This window comes from Thermobia domestica, chromosome 8, assembly GCF_964235325.1.
Source record: "Thermobia domestica chromosome 8, izTheDome1.hap1.1, whole genome shotgun sequence".
Classification (NCBI taxonomy): domain Eukaryota; kingdom Metazoa; phylum Arthropoda; class Insecta; order Zygentoma; family Lepismatidae; genus Thermobia; species Thermobia domestica.
The window spans coordinates 230,788,064-230,808,007 of NC_137461.1; the positions used below are offsets into that span (position 1 = coordinate 230,788,064).

General features: G+C 35.1%; 1 protein-coding gene across 4 annotated transcripts in view; it reads left to right on the forward strand.

The window, feature by feature from the left end:
* The window catches only part of LOC145693482 (uncharacterized), a 54,090-nt gene that overhangs the window by 19,676 nt on the left and 14,470 nt on the right, over positions 1-19,944 (forward strand). The window contains exon 1 of one of the 4 annotated variants that reach the window (XM_081769521.1): positions 3,480-3,501. The exons of 1 other annotated variant lie outside the window; for it this stretch is intronic. The gene's annotated coding sequence lies outside the window, so the exon portion shown is untranslated. 2 more of the 4 variants (XM_081769519.1, XM_081769518.1) reach the window with 2 other exon arrangements.

A 19,944-nucleotide genomic window follows, 5' to 3' on the forward strand; every position in this document is an offset into this window, starting at 1 on the left:
GCTCCTCTTTTTTCTTTTTTTTGGGGGGGTGGGGGTGGGGTAGGAGCATTTTTTGCCAACAACGGAGCAGGTAACGCTGCCTTGGCTATTTCATACTCTTTGGATGAACTCCCCCTTTGGGAAATCGCGGTCGAAAAGTGAGAGGACCGCAGCCGACGGTGGCGGGCCGCCGGTAGGAATCATAGACAATTATGTATTAAAAAAAAACATCTTTTTGCCGGCTCGGATCAGAGGAGGCAGGTAGCCGCGGACCCTGTTCCGACCCTTTGCCGACTGTATGTCGGCAGAGACGCGACGTTGTGACAAGGGTGATCACAGATCCGACTCTCTGTCGAAAGAATTGAGAGCGTCTGTGCCGCCGTCGTTTTAGAGACGACTTAGCCGCTAGGCCGCCTAATTCTCAACCCTAAATCAGTCTTTGAAATGCTACGCTGCCAACCGCTACGTCGCCGTTTTGTCGACCGTAAATCAGCCGTCGGAATGTGTTTCCGACGTTTTATTTTATAACCAATGTCGTAGGTTTCCCGCGCCTTTAGCGACATAGAATCGACCTGTGGATAGTTCTATCGACGTTGTTCTGCCGGCACGGATATTTTCGTAGCATATTTTCCGCCAGTCGGACAGTCGCTGGTGGTCCTTTCGCTGTGTAGGCATCAATTCCCATGAGGTCATATTGCAAAATAGATAAAAAATAATAATCACCATTACAACAGCTTATTGCCTTGTGCGTGACTAATTCTTTAGGCCTTATGCAGAGTCGTTTTAATGCGTGATTAGTGTCATACTAAAAAGTTCGACTAACGTATGTTTCTTGTAATAGTCAGACGTTTAGTATGACGCTGATCATACTTCACAACGACTAGCATAAGACCCTTTGAGTTTTTCGTCTGTTTAATACAGCAGCCACGAGAGGCTCTGCCTTTAAAAACGTACCTACTTTTAAGGATTGCCTGAGACCTCTACATCACCTAAGGATGAAAGAAATGTATGGAAGTTTGATTTAAGTAACACTGTCAAGTTGTAACCCAGGTTGAGCCCCAGGTTGAGTTTAGATTCATGTGAGACGAGCGTTAGGCCCGGCCTCCATTGCTTCCAAATGTGATTGCGAATGCGAATTTCCCAGCACGTGTAAATAAATTGGAGTGCCTCGACTAGTTCCGACCTGCGAATTGCGAAAACCGACGAAAAGATTCAGATGCGAACGATTCCAACCTGCTGGAATTGTTTGTCTGAATTTGGAAATGGAGCATCGTCTGCAGAGGAGTTGAGCGCTACGTGAGAGAAAACAGTTTATTGTGCGTGAAAGCAGACGACGTTGCGAGGTGCAGAGCGAAAAATAAAATAATATAAAAATAAAAATAATGGAAATAGATGTTGAGGCGTTAATAAATTGTGTTTGTGATAAAGTTTCATTGTGGAACCAAGCACATCCTGATTGCAACAAAAGACACATCATAAACAAATCATGGGCAGATGTAAGCAAGGAACTTGGTGTGGAATGTATGTATATTTTTCTTCGTTTTGTTTTTAAAATATGAAGATTTAATTAATACACGAACCGCAAAGTTTTTTTTTAAATTTACATTTCCTTTTTGTTCCTCAAATAATGATTGTACGAATACATATAATTATTGACAAATATGTTTGAAATAGCTCTTAGGAGCTCTTAAAAGTAGCTCTAATAGCAGTATTACAACCTACCGCCACCCGCCAGAAGTCCGTCCTGGATCCGCCCCTGGGTTGATTTTGTAATGTCTAATTTTATTTAGTTAATTTATTTTAAAGTGAAAATAGTAGTGGTTACCACTGAAGCATTATAATAACCGGAGCGACATTCACTCTATTTTGCCCGCAAATGAATTTTATTTTATTTTATGTAAATTGTTATTTCTTAAGAATCAAAAAGAGTACTAGAATGAAAGTTAATAGATGATATTATTATTTAGGCCCGAAGAACTTCTTAAAACACACTCTCATACAGTTTCAGATTTATTGAAGACTCAAGTATGGTGCCAATTTTACACCCTGGAGTAAGTGCATCTTAGAGCATGTGAAACAAAGTTCAATGACTCGAAGTATTTTAGTATATTGTTTTCCACTACGTATAACCCCTATTCTTTTGCTGGAAGTCAGTAGTAATTAAGATTATCCCCGGAGGCAGGGACATACGCAGGGAGTGGATCCTGGGGTTCGGATCCCTCGAAATCCCAACTTTCCTTGAAATTTTGCCTAATTTTACACATTTGTATACAATTTGTTCTCATACTGAATTTGGACCCCTTCTGAAATAAGTTTCTGCGTTCATGCCTGCACGGAGGGATGTTGATTTTTTTTAAAAAAAAAATTTCTACCTTTCTATATTAAGGATAATCCCTCTTTACAGTTGTGAAATAAAGCAATACTCCTTGACAACAGTTCTTATTCTTATTTAATGTTGAAACTAAACTTCACATACATTTCAATATTTAATATGTACTAATTGATTACAAAGAAGGTACGTCGTCTTTTAGAAAATTTAAAAACAAATCAAAGCATTGAATATCTGGAAGGGGCAAGCACCCATTCGGCCCCCGTTATATCCACCCTGAACAGTATAATTGGAATAGTTACAGATTTAGTTTGTATGTTATGATATTATACCGAACTTCGAATTTTCTCAACACTCATTCGGTGTGTTATCCTTCCCTGATTATTGAAGTAAATTGTAAGTGCTTCTCGAATGTTGTGTGCTGCAATGGTTCCTCTGTTTTGGCGAATTGAACCCTGGCGAATCGAGACTGCTCTGGTCTAGGAGCTTGTCTTGTTACTGCGTCTTGCACATGAAGAGGAGTAGCAGGGTAAACACCTTCTTTATCAATTATAATATTACGAAGTACACAAACACATTTCACTATATCATCTGCATGTTCTGGTGTTGTTTCAATTGAATTTGTTAAGATTCTCCACTTGCTTGTCATGATGCCGAAGGCACACTCGACAACACGTCTTGCGCGTGTCAAACGATAATTGTAAATTCTTTGCTCATGTTGTAAATTTCTGTTTGGGTAAGGTTTCATCAAGTAAGTTTTCAGAGGGTAGGCTTCATCCTCCAAAATATTTCACATTGAAGCTTTGAAAGAGACATTGCAACTTGATTTGCATTCGTAAAACCTCGGATCTAGTAGAGTCACATGTATTCGCAGTTCGCATTCGCATTCGGAAGCAATGGAGGCGGCTTTAGTCTTTGCTTGTCCTCGATAGTCTCTATACCGCAGTTCTTATATGCAACTTATGATCCTGGCGTTATTATTATTATTATTATTATTATTATTATTATTATTATTATTATTATTATTATTGTAGTTGTTATTATTATTATTATTATTATTTGGAAACCTTTTAGTTTAGCGGCACCGCTTTCATTTCTAATTATTTTCATTTTTCTCTTTCTACTAATTGCATATTTACCTGCAGTCTGCAGTTTTCATTTCCTGTTCGTTATATCTGTCTCAAAACTTTCAGGTATTACTTTCATTACTGCTTCGAATTCTATTCTATTTTTATTGTTTATTTCGAAAATTTGCTATAAGTCTATCCTCAGCTTTTTGGCAACATTTTATATGAACAGTGAACAATTCCTGCAGAAGAAGATGAAGAAGGATATATTAGGTAATAATTTAATTTTTAAGAAATAATTGCTTCTACCAGGAACTTCTTATAACAATTTAAGTAATTTCAAGATAATGATACGATAACAGGCAATCTCGAACCAATGTTCGTGCCATTTCAATTACAGTATGTGCTGTAACATGTAAAGAACATTACTATTTTAACATAATTTATACAAGATGATCTGCAGTCATCGTTACACCGCATTGTGTAACAAATTGAAATGGGCTTGTTGGAACCTTTATTATCCCTGGTTATATATATTCAGAACAATATTGCGACCATTTGATATAAAAGCTAATTGACCTTTTAGAGAAAGCATCGTGTATAACGTTGTGTGTGTTTTCTTAGTGACGTTTTGCAGATTAAGAACGCAGTATAAGTTCTGCAAATTTAAAGGTAAAATCCATTGACCTTTTACCCAGATGTAAAATAGTAAAATATATTTGATGCAGATTTACTGTACGGATTCACATATTTGTAAAATTTATAGAACAAATTTGTATACCGACCAGTGTGTACATAATCCAAATATGTTCGTACAGGTTGCGTATCTGCATAGAAATACAATAGTGAAAGTTAACCTATTAAGTATTGATTCACCCAAAGGGAAGCCATTATTAATAATATTACTTTGTAGTAATACGAAGTATCTGAGGCCATTGTGCTAATTCATGACGCGCAACCATGGAAACGTTCGAGAGTTAGGAGAGGCATATAGACCTATTTGTAAAATTTACGTTAGTAATCTGTTACGTTATTTTAGACCACTAATGTGCAACTAAAAAAAATGGCATTACTGCTGTATAAGCGGACCACATGAAAGTCGAAAATAATAATAAAAATAGGTTGTGTCACTAGCATACTTGGTAGTGTTTATTATTCGAATTACAGTGTGGACGTGACAGAAACCAGCATAAAACACAAACCTACTTGTGATAGGTGGCCACAAAAAAGCACAAATGCTATCTAAAGGAATCAGCCGGAGCGTAACACGGAGGCCCGAGCGTGAGCGAGACAGTGCATTTTTAGCGAGCAGGCGCGTCAGCAGCTGTGGGTGTCTACATAAATGTGGATAATAAAAAAGCACTTTGAATGTTACATAATACGTGGCTTACGTTTTGTACACCGTGAGGGGAGATATTAAATGCCAGCCAAGATGTGCTAAATTAGGTTTGATTAGATGTTCCTCTTCTTTTCTGTAGCTTCTACACTTCCGACTAACTGTTCTGTTTAGTAGACCATGCATTTCACATAATTTTAACAACTGACACCTTATTTTTGTACAACTAAATAAAACACAAGCACAATGTGTGACAGTCGTGTCATTTATGCACCATTTCCACACTTCGAAACTGCCTTTCCCATAAATCATAACCAATATACCTCTCCGTCAAACAGTCCCTTCCGCCTGCATATATAGCGCTGCTTACAATATTAAAACCAAACAGCATTAAGTATTTTCTTAACTCCAACTAATCCCCTCACCGGACTTTCACTCACTCTTCTTCACAACCCAAATTAAATTTTCCAGTTCCTCTGGTAAAGATTCTAAAATTAGTCCGGGGATACAACAGTTAACCCGATAAAATCATATCGAAAAATTATACATAACTAGTGATGGAATAATTCTTTCGAAAATATTTTTCGAAAGATTCCCAAAAATAAAAATATTCCGGGAATTTATGTAATACAAAAAATTTCATTCTATTACTATATTTTAATTTCAAAATTAAATTATTTTTCCTATCACAGTTTATTACTGTTTTTTCCAGAGGATTCTTTAAAATGTATATTCTCAACGCTATTATGTTATTTTATTAATATTTTATTACATTAGGTAGTATACATAAATGTACATTTATTTACAACATATTTTATGCGAGTAAATATGTTGGAAAAACTTTTGGTATAAGTAGTCCACATGCTTTTCCACCGTTAACTGGTTTGTGTGTACAGTTTCCCTAAAATTGACTCTACTACTCATCTTAAACATATATTAGACTTTAAACATAAGAACATGTTAAATTTTTAAATGTTATAAACAAATTAGTTTGTGTAACTGTCAGAAAACATGTTTCACCATTTTGTCAACATTCGCGCATTTTATGTTCATAATATTTGGAAGATACTGACTTATCTTTAGAATTTTGCACATAACCTTACCACACACGACATTTCTACCTACCTATTTGTACTATTTTCATGCGTTAATTCACACGTAAGAAAAGTTCGAGTAGCTGTTCAAAAATTCGACTCAGAAAAATGAAATGAAATGAAATCTTTGAGTTTTTCGCCCCACGGTTATGCCGGTTAGGCTAAAGGAGACGGTGATGATGAGTAATGAATGAAATGGTGGAATGAAGAAAGTGGGAGGAAACGAGAGTACCCCGAGAAAACCCACGCACACGGTGTTTGTCCACCACAAAGTTCACTTGGCGGGGGTAGGGATGGAACCCGGAACCCCAAGCACCAGAGGTGAACGCTCTACCACTAGCCACCGCTTCCCAAATTCGACTCAGACAGCAGACAGGCCTACATCTACTGCTAACTATGGTTACGGTTGTATTGATGGTACTTCACTTTATTTCTACAGGATTTCTAAATTACTTTACAACAGGTCTCTTTTCATCATTTGTAAAATAGTATTTTGATACTTTCTAGTGCAAATAGAAATGGAACGTAAAATATCATATTATTAGTTATTTATATAAAGTACGGTCAACGAATATTTACTTTCCAACCTCCAAATTATTTAAAACAGAAGCAAATGATCATAAATTAAAATAATGTAATTAATGAGAGGTTCTTATAATATGGAAAATGAAGTGAAGAAATGGAAAGAAATTCCCTCCCGGGAATTTGTATGGTAGGAGTAAAAACTCGGAATATTTCCAGTTTTATTTTTCTTCCCACTGGAAATATTTGCACCACCAGTCACTATCTATAACTTCTTTAGTAACGTACGAATACATAATCCACTTAAGTGTTTTTATGTCATACACAAAGTTTTCCGCTCCCTTTGTTTATATGTATACACACAGTCGCTGACGCGCTAAGCCCTCCCTTCCCATTGGGCCTCCCCACTTCGCTCCTGCCGTGTCTCGGGTTAGATATCACTCATGCTTTGTTAGTGATTATCTAGCTTAAGTTGGTTAGTATCTTGCAAAAGAGTTCGTATTTTGTATGTAAGGTGAACCCATCCTAATGTGAATCTGCATAGAAGCGTATATGCAATGAATTTATGTGTGGATCTCTACAGTAAATCAGCACCAATTATTTACATCTATTTTTTATTTATTTATATTTAAATATTTTTTTTAAACGTTCTGCACTTTTACGTATTTGGTGGATGCGCAATAATGTGGTGCAGAAAGGTAATATGTATGGAAACTGATGTTCTGTTTTAAAAAAAATATACCAAAATCACATTTCAACTTCGGCTTTTTTGCCCAAATCACGCTTCCTATCACATTCTGAATTATGTTCCGACAACATGTCCGAATAATAATGTACAGATTGATTAGATGCATGCAAACAGGAGTACTATGAAAGCGATTATACATTTGATCAACATACATAAACTAGTGCAAGGTAGTCACTGTAAACAAGACTTGTATTTATTCCACTTATGAACGGGTGAAGCTTACGGGATTGCTTCCATAGAGACTAAACAAAGGGGTTAGCTACGGCAGATGGTAACCCCGAAATACAAAATTTACGAAGAACTGGACAGAATCAGAAGAAATGTTAGTATAGCAGTAACAATGAAGGCAGTAGCAATCATCAGTGTAGGATGATTATGGAGAAACACAGAAATTGAATCCTAGACTATATGAGTTCGCTGCTTGATGCTATATTATGTAAAGAAGCAATGTCGGTTGTAATGTGAGAAAAGAAATTCAGAAAATCCTGCCCCCCGTCCCCTCTAATTTAAAATTGAGAATTTTCAAAAACACTGGGATACACGTCTGTTATTCTTAGTGAAGCGTTTTTACACCAAGTTTAATTCTCCTGACTTGATAGGATTCCACTTTTTGCTTATATATCTTTCTTACTCCCCTTTTAGGATATGCATTTTGATAAGAAAAACGTGAAAATGATTCGAAATGCTAACTATCCTAGGAAATTTCAGCAGTTTTGCCAGTTTTCTTTGATTCAATCAATCCATAAGATCACTTTGATTTCTATTATATAAATAATATTTACAATCAATTAAGAGTAATAAGAACATGTAAATATGGTATCTGATTTTAAGTTATATTTGTTTTTTGTAACTGGACTCATTCCTCGAAAACGAAGCTTTATATTAAAGGCATCTATAGATGTCCTCGATTCAGCGTCGTCTTGTATCGTTTATAAAGACATGCTAATAAAGGAATTAAGGCAAGTTTAATCCTCGTCTGACTTCAAGTAGCTGTTCCCCTTCCGTTGGGGAATAGTGTAGCCAAGGTGATGTAGGAAAATTCGAAAATTATTGTTTTGGTCATTTTCTGCTTTGTAATGGAAGAAGAAAAAGTAAATTACGAGATGTGCATAGCTAAATTATAACCTAAAGGTTTCGTGGCCTAAATAACATTAAAAAAAAACAATATCAGTTGCATTCGATAAATTTTGCAATTTGAGAAAGACTTAATTTAAAATCACAATTAACTTTTAATTAGATATCATAGGAAACAAAATTATTTTCAAACCTGCGAAGTATGCTTGAAAATTTATGAAATATACCACTCGATAGCTGTTTAACAGATCTTTAATTTGGTTATTCTCAGTTATACAGCTAGTTAAATCATAAGACATCACATCTCCATAGCCTTATCCCAAACTCTTTCAATTTTATTAGCTAGCAAGTAATTCAATCCTTTACGTCAGTGGCAAACGATCTCCTGTTCCTAATTAAAAGTGATTATTCCCTAACTTCTAATCAGTATAAACGCCAGTCATAACTAACCAGCGCTTTATTATTTTTATTCCAAAGTTACCTTTAATCAGTGTAAAATTTTCTCGCGGCCAGTGATTGTTATGAGATGCAGGAGGTACATATCTGAACTGCATGTTCTACCTGAATTGAGAATACTAAGTGTATTGTTCTGATATTAATTCCAGTGTAATCATAATTGTTCTTTCCGTTTAGTGACACTTCCAGTCTATATGGCTATATTTTCTTCAAAGATAAAAGTGTTGTTTCAATAGTGCCACTTTTTTTTTTTAAAAAAAAAAAGATACAAACTTGATATTAACGTTAACCCGTCGTGAACATTTTGTTAAACGAAATAAATTGCATTCACAATTTCATTCGAAAGAATGGTAAAACGCAAAATATAGCTTACGGTAGTTTGAGTGAAGAATAACATTTTCTTAATCATCAAGAAACAGAACATATTCAAAAATTTGCCTGTTATTAGAACGTAAATGAAATATGACTATTAATCCTTTTCTTTTACAGTCAGTTGTTTCTGAAAACCTCAAACCGAGTAAAGAAACCTATTTTTCAGTATTTCTAAGGTGACTGCTGAAGCAGAAGTCGGATTAGTGTAGGTTTTTTAGTATGAAAAGGAAGAAAGTTACAACAATCCTATGAAGGAACAAAGCATTACTTGTTTAATATGGGTCGAATACACAGTTACATTGCAATTGAGGATATGTAAACACAATAATTCTTTTTCTGACCACATTGGTCGGCTGATCTTAAAAATCTTAAATATTCTATACAAGTAAGGATAGTACATATATATCTAATGCACGTCTACTTAAGCAGTATCGCGAATGATGTTTCAAACACATGGTTGCTTACTACAACAGTATTTAGTTCGTGACAGAGTGAATAGCCTCACTAGTGACGACGCCAATAAATTATTCATTCTTTAGTGGTATTTATGATTATAGTGATCTGATACAAATCTGTGTGAGGTCAGCATATTTCATTAGGAACTAGGTAAATATAAATGATAAACCGAATACATAACTGGTGCACTACTTTATGTTTTAGACATTCTGTGGATGTTTCCGTAGTCCCCAGTAATATTTTGCAATCCTACCATTTCGGTAAAGCTGTTAACTTAAGGTTTTCGAATAATGGTTTTGAAGAAAACGTGATGAATGGTGTATATCTTTCTAGAACTGATAATGTGCCACTCTTTCCTAAGTATTAGATATATATTACAATTTTTCGGTATACTTTATCCAACACTATATACACACGTTTGTGTGTGTGTGTGTGTGGTGTTAATGAAGTATCCCAACAAACTATAAAACGTCATTCATCACATCGAAATAAGAAAAGTTCATAGAAACCTATGGGAAAAATCCGCAGTTTCACGGCTGTCCAAAATCGTGAAAAGCTAGATTTCAACTCGCGCTACTTAGAATTCAAGAAACCACGGAGAGATGATTCACATCAGCGTAAAGAAATTATACATAGACTATCCAAAAATGAATATTTCATAAGTGTGCTACGAGTGTGCAGAGGATTCCCTAGAGGGAGTATTTCCCAGAGATGCTCTCAACGAAACTTTCAGATACACTTTGATTTCAAGGTTCGTCCAAAGTACAGCAAAAAAATATTTACTACGGTTCTTTGTTTTCTAAATAACACGTACTGCGATGCTTTTTGTCACTATATTTTATTTATTTATTTATTTCATGTATAAGAATGAAATAAGAATTCGCAGCACCCGTTGTTTTGTACACGAGCACCGTGGTGTTTTGGTGCCTAACAATTTCAGTTTTTCGCCAAATCATTCTATGTTCACTGCTGTCAGGGCTTACTTTCTGTCTACATTGAACTCACATTAGAGACGAAGCATTTAGTGAAAATTCTGTTGAGAGCATGTCTTGGAATTATACAACATAGAAATTTCCCTGCAGATCCGTTGCACGTTGAATACGTACTTTTGGATTGCGTATAAATGACTTGCTTTATCTTGATATGGACCGTCACTCCACAGTTCGTCGAATTCGCAATAGTACAGTTGTAGTTTTGCTTTTCCATAATTTTGAGTAGCCATAACTCTGTAACTGTGACTTTTCCTCACTGGTCTGTATAAAGTTTTCTGTTATTTCTATTTGATAAATAACATCGTACCGTTTGTAAATATAGTCCATTATAATATTTTAGATTTTTTTACAAAGTAGTTCATAAGCTCGTATATCTAGTTTGAAAATACCATCATACCTGGTTTGGAGGTAATCGCGAAAAACTGAAAACCAAAAATTAGTAACCTTTACTTCTGTTTTATCAGTTCTAAATCTAGATTTTTTTAAAGAGATTATCTAGATTTTTTTCATTAGCATGTTACGAAGTTTATAAGTTGCAGAATCTGAAGAGAAAATCAATAAGATGTTTGGAAACTTGAGGAAAGGCTTCGAAGAATATGAAATAAATATAAATGTGAGAAAGACAAAAGCCATGGTGATTGCAATGAAGTGGTCGGTGTCAATTATAGACGTAGGTGGTGAGAAAATACAAGTGACTAGTTTTCGATACCTGGGTAGTATTATTAGGAATGATATGAAATGTGAACGTGACATAAAAGCAAGTATAGGTATGGCAAAAGAAGCCTTTTGGAGGAAGAGGAGACTTTTGTGGGACCTTTAAAGAACAATTGAGAAAAAGACTCATATAATGCTTCGTGTAGAGCATTGTATTGTATGGGTCGGAAACATGGATATTATGCAAAAATTATGAGAGGCGACTGGAAGCTTTCGAAATATGTAAGCGTGTGGAGAAGAATAAAGCGAATGAGCTGAGTCGAGTGGAAAACAAATGAGAGGATATTGGAAATATTAGGGGGAAAAAGAGCAATTTTAGGTATTATTAAGAAGAGGAAAAGAAACTCGTCGGGACATTGTATAGGAAGGAAGTGTATCATGAGAGACGTGCAAGAAGGTATGGTGGCAGGAAAGAGAGGGAGGTGGTGAAGGACACTGCAATTAACCCTTTGGGGATCTTATGGTACATTTTGTACCATACGCAATTTTCATGGTACATTGCGTTATTTCTCTTCTATTTGAGCTTTTTCGTCCGGTTTTTTTTTTTTTTTGTTTGTTTTTCAAGTCCAGAGACATTGTAGAAGACATTACGTATGGTTTCAGACCGTCCTGCGTCCAGACATAGGAGATGAAGACGTCAAAATCTTAAAATCTATTTTTTTCTCCTTTTTAAGCCTATGTTCATTATTTTTTGGCGGGCTTCTTTTTGAACGTAGAAGATTGATATTTTGCACAAACATTCAGCCCACCGAGTAGTATTTACCAGATTTTTTGTTCCGATGTCAGTGTTAAAGCAGGAGGGGAACCAGAGGGGAAAAGAGTTAAAAAAGGGATATTTTTACCCAAAAAATCCCGTTTTTCGTCATTTTCCCGCCTCACATACATGATGGAGACACGTGAACCATACCGTCTGAAAGGCAGTTCCATTCTGAAGAGAATGACGGTCGAATTATTACTCTAGGGTAATTAGGGGCGTCTCAAAGAATTTTTAAAAAATATACTTCTATAAAGGGAAAAATGGGAAAAGGTGGGTTTATTTTTTGGGGGGCTTACTTTTGCACCTAGAAGATTGAAATTTTGCATAAACATTCAGCCCACCTAGTAGTATTTATCAGATTTTTTTCAGATCTCTGCATTAAAAAATGGGGGTCCAGAGAGAAAAAAATGGAAAAAAGGGATTTTTAGACCCAAAAAATCCCGTTTTTCGTAATTTTCCCGCCTCACATACATGATGGAGACACGTGAATCATACCGTCTGAAAGGCAGTTCCATTCTGAAGATAATGACGTTCGAATTATTATTTTAGGGTAATTAGGGCCGTCTCAGTGAATTTTTATCCAAATATACTTCTGTATAGGGTAAAAGTGGGGCATGGTCGGGAAATTTTTTCTGGCGGGCCTATTTTTTCACGTAGGAGATTGAAATTTTGCACAAACATTCAGTCCACCGAGTAGTATTTACCAGAATTTTTTTCCGATTTCTGCGTAAAAACAGGGGGGTCCAGAGGGGCAAAAGTTGAAAAAAGGTATTTTTAGACCAAAAAATCCCTTTGGTCGGGATTTTCCCGCCTTACATACATGATAGACACGTGTCATACCGTCTGAAAGGCAGTTCTATTCTAAAGAGAATGATGGGCGAAACATGACCCTAAGGTAATTAGGGATGTCTCACGAATTTTTTTCCCTGAGATCATGGTGTTTTGAGGTAGTTTTGGGCATGGTGGGAATTCCTGATAAAATTTCTCCCGCCCTTACTATTCAAGATAGAAACTTGAAATTTGGCACACACATTCAGTATACCAAGTACTATTTCTCAGATTTTTTAGGTGGCTACGTTCACACAGGGGGAAGGGGGTTCAGGGGGGCCAAATTTCGAGAAAAAAATTTCCCTCCGAATTTTCACTGACATTTTTTCCCACTTCTGGTATAAGGTATGAGCATGCAAGTTGTACCATTTGAAAGCCAGCTTTATTCTGAAGAGAATGAGGTATTAACCATGATCCTAGCATAAATAGTGACGATTCAGTAGCTGCTTGACTGAAAGTCTAAAAAATAGCCCAAAAAGCCAGGATCCTTTAAGGGTTAATGGATGTCGAAACAAAAAAGTATGACCATGTTAGCGAAAGACCGTGGAAGCTTCTCAGTTGCAGCAAGTGACCTGCCAATAATGGCAAATACATATGAGGATGATGATATAGCCGTATTGCCTACTTTGGCCAAAAGGGTAATGGTATGGCGCAAATGCCTGTTCCCTCTTCAACCAACACTTAAGCATAAGCGACAGTTGTGACTCTAGGTCTTCCACTCCATGGCGGAAGCATATAACTTCTACCACATTTTTCACATCGTTGAATCGTTCCTTGACTCATCTTGGGTGGCCCAGATCCCTGGGGATCTAACACGTAGTTTTTCCATTATTGCTCGCCATATGATTTTAAACCCCAAAGAAGCAGACAGTTCTCCACTACTTCAAATCAATGGATTTTCACAAGCATTTAGACCTTTGTGTAATGGCTCGCATGAGAAATGTCTGTGAAGTCAATTTTTCTATGATTCTGTTGCACTTTCACGAGTTAATTTCCATAACATACTCTAAATAATCCTGATCATTTGTGTAATATTAATGAACAAATACAAAAGAACAAGTATCAGAGTCAAATTATTTCTCCTAAGTTTCAAATACCGTGAACATAAAAAATTACAATAGATTTATTACCAGCACGAATAAGGTTTAAAGCGAGATAGTTTAAAAAACAATCCATCCAATAGATAGATGTTACTCAATTACTAACACTGATAGTAGCCGAGTGGTCTGAGAATTGCGGTGATAATTAGAGTAATTAGTCTTTGAACCAAAGCAAACATGTAGATAGATAAATCGGTATTTAAAGCTGAAGTGATATTTTATTAGAATTTCGGAATAGATGTAAATAATATTTAAATGTGGTAAAATATGAAGAAATACCTGTCCAAGCAAACGGGCAATTTACATAGACTAAATGATAATTTATGCAGTTATATGCACTTACCCACAATAGGTTTAATTTTATTAAAACATCTCTACCAATTACAACATTAATATCTTTTGTTTTCTATTCCTGTATCTCACTTTCAATGTTATTTACAGATGTTCAGTTATATTATTGATATAATACCTTTTAGGTGTATAGTGTTCTTAACCATCGGGATGAAGTGTCTCCTGCAGTTTCGATAGCGTCATCTCGGAAAATGGGGTTGCCAAACTTATAAGTTACATGTATTCTTCCTTTTTGTAGTATCATTTAAGAATATTTGAAAATAGAAAATGCGTCAAAATTACTTTTTTCCATTGGTATAACATACATAACTATATTTGACCGAATTATTACTATACATTACAGATCCAATTTAAATTGTAAAAATTCCATGTATATCTTTAATTAAAAGAAAAAAGTCCGAATGCCTAGTGGAAGTTCCGTTTTATTGATATTTGGTCTTGTAAATTTCTACAGCAAACGTTGTTGGAATTCTACTTCCAAAAATCCTGTTACGTGCCATTGATATCATAAAAAGCCCTAAGTTCGAGAGAATTGAAAAAAATTCATTCTCAATATCTTATGTAGTTACCACATTTGTTTCTTATACTAAAATTCAATTATTGCGAATATAGTATAAACCAAAAGGCTTTTTTACAGCATACAGATTTGAGTCTTAGATTCGATCCATGGCTGCTATTTGTTTTTCAAAGAAGGTGCTACTAACCTATGCAACTCAATTTAAAATTGAGGTGTTCCATTTGCTGATTTACTTATGACCGCCTAAAATTCATAATGCCACTAGGGTTTGCTAAATTCAAACTTATAAGCAACAAACAATGCTACCTTGAATAGGGAAATCTACATAAAGCAAGCAACAATTTTTGGCATAAACACACAATTGCATTGTCTTCTTATTGCAAAACCAATTCTGTGAGATTTAAATATTATTTTTAAACACTTAATGCAAGTTTTGTGTAACAAATTAAGAAATAATCGGCTATTTTATTCTGTAAGTCCAGTGCTGAGGGTCATTTGTTTGTAGAACAGTTTTTTACTAGTAACTCTTGCTAATATTTGGAATTAGAATCCTTGAAAAAAAAACATAGAATTAACTTTTTACTCTTCACATTTTAATACTTCTATAACTGTTATTTTCCTTATCTTTCCACACTTACTTTCAACAAATAATGAAACTTTCGATTCTAAAACAGTTATTAACGAAAAATTTAATAAGTACTTAAACAGTACATTATAATTCAGAGATACAAAACGTAACAATAGTGTTTTCAACATCACTGACAATCTTTTCACTAAGGTAATATTTTGATTGAGCATTACACTAATCATCGTCCATTGGAACTTGAGGTGCCACATGAATGACAATTTTCCGTTTTGTTGTGTTGTCGATTCTTTTGTTTTGCTTCTTGAAGTCATTTGATATTTTCTATAGTACACAGCAATTGAATGCTTTTCCGAGTTACAAGAGGAAAGAAAGATGAAACAGTATTATTTCTCTGTTGGAATTTCGAAGTGAAAAATGACCGATTTAAGAAAATCCATACTTAAAAAATATCAGCGATACATTCTCTTTCACTATCCTCATAACGCATCCAAAATTTTGAACTAATTAAACCATTTACCCTAAATTTGTTCCGTTAGCTGTTCTCCTTTTACTACTACCAGGGTTGTCTGGTTTAAACCAAAAAACAAAAGATGTTCGTAAAAGTGTAAGTGTTTGTAAAATCTTGAAGAACACACATTTTTGGGTTATCGCGTTTCACTCCCGTATATTATTCGTATTATATTCAGATCTAAATTCCCCATTCATTACTCAAAAAGATTATACTACAAAAGCAACTTCTTTTATAAGCTTATAAATGTTTATTTTGTGATTTTTTGTTGTTGGTATTATTGTTATGTAATTGCAATCGAAGAAAAATTCTAAATATTGTTTCGTTTCAATGTTTACTATTGATAAAATACATCGAAAATGCCGTAATTTTTGTGTGTGTATGGGGGGTCATACAGACCCCACGAGAGGCACTTAGTGAAATGAGAAGTATCTTTGGTATCTATTTATGTATAAATGAGTCTGAGCCAAAGTGGACTCAAATAATTCGTATCTTTATTCACTTTTCTTTTTGATATGCAATTTAAGTCGGTGTATTTCTTTTATTTGGACCAATAAAAGTCGTTGTTAACTAACTTGAACTAAATTAGTTCTTCTGTACTCTGTAGTACTTTGAAATTGTTCATATGTAATTCTGTATAATGGTTTTATTTGTGCAACTGTTTATCTTTTTGTCCTTCTGAAATGACTCTTGACAGTTATATTAAGAAGCATGTAAAGATCAGTACAACGTATTTTTTTTTTTTTTTTTTATCAGGATTCCTTCGTGAGTGAGTTGGCAGACGTATCGCATTTGTGGCCAATTAGTCCTGGTTCCGATTTCAAATGGAGAACAATTTCTCTCGGATGTAACTCGAAAAGCGGTTTTTATTCCACTTTAAGCTTATGTGACCCTTTCCAGCATAACCCGGTTGTTGCATAACAACATCAAGGCGAAACAAACTTATTTCTGTCCATATATGATATGAATATATAGAGCAAATTATTTAAACCAAAAAAGCCTAGTTTAAACCAAAAAAAACGGTTTTTCAATAAAAACCATGGTTTTGCAAACCCTGACTACTGCTTGAAAAAATCGACACATGGATCAAAACTTTCTTTTCCTTCGAACTCTTAGATCTCTTAGATTAGTTTGAAACACTGATAAATATTTGACCTGAGAATTTCTATAAGTATGAATCTTTAAATACAACATTAAACACTAGCTAAAATGCGAGTTATTTCAACAACGGGCAGAATATATTTACGATTTCCTCTCAAACTCCCAAGCCTGATTACTTTCTTAGTTAATAACATAGTTTCGTATTTGAAGGAGAATCATAATTGTAATCACTTTTGATACAATCAGTGACATTAAAACTCTGGAAATATATTTTAAATCTGTTTTAAAGGGAAACTGTTTGCTGCGCACTTCAAATAAACCAAATGAACCCATTGTCATTAAATTGTAGTCTATTCGTTAACATTAAAATGCCGTTGTTGGGAATGTTTTTTCTCTTAAGGAGAACTCTCGGAAAACTTTGGTAAAATTCTAAATTCTCAAGTGTCCAATTATATAAATAAATAAGCGAAATTATGTAGGAGTAGCTTTCCGCTAAACATTGTTGCATTAATTTTTGTTAATGTAGCCGAAAAAAGATGATTTTCTAAAAGCCATAGCCATAACATCGCATCTTGTGAGCTACTACTTGCTCGAAATTTTACTGTTCTTTTTTCATGTATATATAAAATATACCAAGTCATTGAATGAAGTTATTCCTAACATAATTCTCTGAACTATACGATAAATTTATTTAGAAAGTAGACTTAAAAGTCAATTGACTTTTGAATATATTATTTGCATATATGTGTCTTAATGATAAAAATATCATGAACTTCTCACGGAAAAGATAGCTTCCAGAAAAGTAATCTTAAAATATATTTTGGCGGAGGTGCTATACTCGAATTACGTTTCCTGAGTGCTATCATGTGTCATTGGGTGACAATGGTTTAATGGTAGGTTTACGGCTTTTCTAACTACCGGACATAGTGAACGAATTAGAATAAAATTAAAGTACATTATTGGTCTGCATAAAGTTAAACCGTTTCCGACAAGCTACTGTATATTCTAAAATGATGCGGTCTTGTTCGTAAAACATTAATATCGATGCTTCGTCACTATTCGTTGAGGTGGGCAGTAAATTATTGCATATATTACGATTCATCATGTAGGCTTTATTTGAGCACCATTCTTTACAACTTATTATAGGAATTTTTCCACCACCCCACTTTTTCCATTTCTCCAATTATTTCTCTGTTTAACCAGGTTATCCAGACATAAGAATGCTCCTGAATTTTTGCGTGTTTTGAAATTTTCTTGAGTTAATTTTTATTGTAGAACACTTCTCATGCTACTATTCTTTCCGGCCCTTTTTGCCCCGGAATCATACCGTACAGCTTTGAACAGTACATATCCTGATTTAGTTGTTCCAAAGATACCAAATTTGGAATAATAAAATGAGGGTTCTCATTTCAAAAATCAGTTCGGCCCCGATGGGCTCTCACAGGACCGCACACATATTGGTTGGCTCGGACTTCCGATAGTTCTTTTAATATTCTGCAATATTTTAGTTTCACATTTTCAGAAAAGCGCATTCTAACCGAGATATTTATCCTTTCCGGAACTTTCAACTAGCAGTATATATATATATATAATAAGATGTAACAAAAAAGTACGGCAAAATTTCAGGGATGGATTCCTTATGAGTAGACAAGCAAAAAGGATCATATGACCATAGACCATTGAGCCACACGATAGTGTGAAATGATCACATTCTGTAGCCCCTGAATGTAATTCAGCTCCTAATTAAGCTAAAAAGGTAGTTTTGCTAACAATGTGTTCCTGAAGGATGAAGCTTTCCGCCGATATGGATTTTATGTATATGCCAAGTACCACGGAGGAAGGGGGAGAGAAAGTACGCTTTTTTTTTGTCATTAGGATTTCCAATTTTTTTAGTCTCAGTTTTTAAAGTAAATTACATTTATCTTCAGAACGGCTTCATACAGACTACTACTACGAATATGGAGGAAATTGCACAAATATAACCTTGTTGGAATTTGTGCTTTCCAAGGATGTATCAATCATGACTATGATAATTAAAGGAGTCACCAGGGCCCCTAACGTAAAATTTTACGATTTCGTGAAAATCCCTGGTGAGCGTTTCTGTGTTACAGCGTGGCAGTCTTTCCTGATAGGTGAATAGGGCATGGAGAACCAGTTGCTTGGCTTCCGCGCTCACCAGATCTCAATCCTCTAAATTACTACCTGTGAGAGCATTTAACGTCTTTGGCGTGCGAGTCTGCTATGGATACTGTGGAAACGCTCTATTCGTATGGACTCAGGTTGCCAGAGAACAAGAAACACCCCTGGAATTTGGGAGCGAGTTCACGTCTCCATGCAGCGGCACATTGAAGCATACATTCGGGAAGAAGGTAGACATTTTCAGCATTTCCTGTGAGACATTACGTCTGCGTTTAATTTTATGAAATTGGAAATCACTATGTGCACTGATTTCTTGGCTCCAATGACAGAACATCTTGTGTTCGTGGTTGTTGCTCCCTCATGATGCGTTGTTCTTCCAATTTTTGGTTCTGACAAGCAATAGTGGTTGCACTTTTGTCAGTTTTCCATTTGCAAGTTTGTTGCACTTTAACAATCAGAAAATTAACCTTTAAACACCCGCCAGGGATTTGAACGAAATCATAGACTTTCACGTTAGGAGCTCTGGTGATCTCTCTAATTATCGCACATTCATGATTGTTACATACTAGATAGATCATGAAACAGAAATTCCAACAAGGTAACATTTGTGCAAATTTCGCCATATTCGTAGAAGTCTTATATGGAGCCACCGTTAAATTTAATTTAATTTACATCAAAAGCTGAGACTCAAAAGATCGGTCAATTTTGTCCTCCCCATATAAGCAACAAGCACACATACAGAATATTACCATACACTGAATACTTCGTTGCTTCACAATAATTTTTGAGTGAAACCCCAAGGATTACTGATGAAATCCTGATGAAAGTAACAAAAACAAAAACAAAAAACAAGTATTTACACTCCCTCATCTGTCGTGGTACCCAAATATACATGACATACATTTTGGCGAAAAGCTT